General features: G+C 33.0%; 1 pseudogene; it reads right to left on the reverse strand.

Annotated features, from left to right (window-relative positions):
- Nucleotides 1-994: 994 nt before the first annotated feature.
- On the reverse strand, nucleotides 995-1,576 carry LOC108765123 (uncharacterized; annotated as a pseudogene).
- Nucleotides 1,577-1,922: the final 346 nt, after the last annotated feature.

Raw genomic sequence — 1,922 nt, forward strand, 5'->3', positions numbered from 1 at the left:
ATACAAGCCTATAGATAAAATGTACAATATAATTTTTAAAAAATAGACAAACAACATATATGTATGTGTGACATCTTTAGCCTGTATAATTTTATTTATTCTGTAATGACATATTATTTTATTAACATTGAGATTCATAAACTTTTGTGCCTGTACAGCTTTGGAAAAATATAGCGTTTCCAGAAATCTACAGCATTTTCTATTATGGAATTTGTGAAATCCTCATCATAATTTTCCCAAATAAGTGTTACTTGTTTAGACTCTTCAAAGTTTGGATCTGCGACGCAAAAGAGGCCTCTTTTTTTTCCACAGGCAAACATTTGCATATTTATTTGCGCTTTACATTTTTTATTGATCTTCCCAGATGGTAGAAACTGTTCGAACGTTTTTAAGGTTAACGGACATTTTATTTCAACAATAACATCATCTCCTAAGGCATTAGGCGATGCTCCTAATACTGGAAATTGAGGTAATAAAAACAGTCCATTGTCTTAGAATCGCAGTCCCGTCATTTTTGCGACCTCTAATAAAACTTTCTTTTCCAACCGTTTCCCTCGCTCCATTGCTTGTGATTCAAATATCTTTGAAGCACCAATGATTTGTTGTACCAACGATCCATCTAATGTTTTGCAGTGTACTGCTTCATGTACTCGTATTCTTGAGGCTGTAATTCTGCCATAACGAAGCTCATGCCAAGTGCAGGTATCACTCTGAGATCTGGTACACTTTTCTGCCATGCGACATAAATCTTCCGACATTACTTTACTAGCATATTCAAGAAATTCATCTGCAGAACTAGATACTGTTTCGTAAAAATTTTGTAATAATTCATGTATTGACAAACATTTCAATTTGGTTTTTCAATACAAAATTGTGTCTGGAAAGTTGACTGTCCAACTGCTTTTGTTCTGCTATTTTTAGTACATTTTGTCGAAACAACGAATTGTCAGGTAGAGATGGTTCTGCCATGTTTGTTTTCTTCAATTCATTCAATTCAATGTATTTTTTTGATGCACGAATGGAAGCCAAAGTAGAGCGGCGCCAATAACACTCTACTTCTGTGACAGAAGGGTGCTCCGATCTCCTGTGAGTCCACATAAGAAAAGCAATCGCATGTTTACAACCTCCTATGAAATATATAATTATTGATTAGGAAAATAATAATAAGACTAAATTTTAGTTAGGATTTATAAATTTACCGCTTGATGCTGCACAGTCATGACATTTAACGTCCAGGATTTTTTCATCTTCTTCGTTAACGGTCAATGTGACCGAATATCCTTTGCTGTGGATACGGTGTTCAAGACACACTTTGCATTTTAAAATGCATGTTTTTGTTAACTGTTCCCGTTTAAGACATACGTAGCCTATAGCTTCATCACCGTACGATTCACGTGATGACCTAAAATAATTGTTCGATATTATTGTTTGAAAAATTATTCTCTATTTACATCGAAAAAATAATGAGTCACAATAAAGTAAACAATCACGAATAGTAGACTTACATTGCAGCTTTCGTATTCCTAACCTCAGCAGCGTTAAAATTATCACTCTGTTTTATGTATTCGCACACCATAAACATGTCAATTTTTGGCAGATTTGTTGTATCAGCTTTCATATAACCTGGCTCTAAAATATTTGCCATTTTTGTACACTATTAAAAATAAAACTGTGGAACTGTTAATGTACGTAATAGCAGACAAAAACGCGCGAAGACGAGACAACCCTGTGACGTCATACAAATGAACCACCAATAGTATAGCGTTTTCTTCCGTTTAAATTTTCACGAAATTTTAAACTTTATTAATAAATAAATATAAATGAATTAAATAATTTCATTATTATAGATATAGTTTATAATGCTTATATTTCGATAAATCAATTGAATTCAGCCATTTCGAAATTTACTTGAAGACCGAATT

Source organism: Trachymyrmex cornetzi, unplaced genomic scaffold, assembly GCF_001594075.2.
Source record: "Trachymyrmex cornetzi isolate Tcor2-1 unplaced genomic scaffold, Tcor1.1 scaffold1169, whole genome shotgun sequence".
In the NCBI taxonomy this organism is placed as follows: domain Eukaryota; kingdom Metazoa; phylum Arthropoda; class Insecta; order Hymenoptera; family Formicidae; genus Trachymyrmex; species Trachymyrmex cornetzi.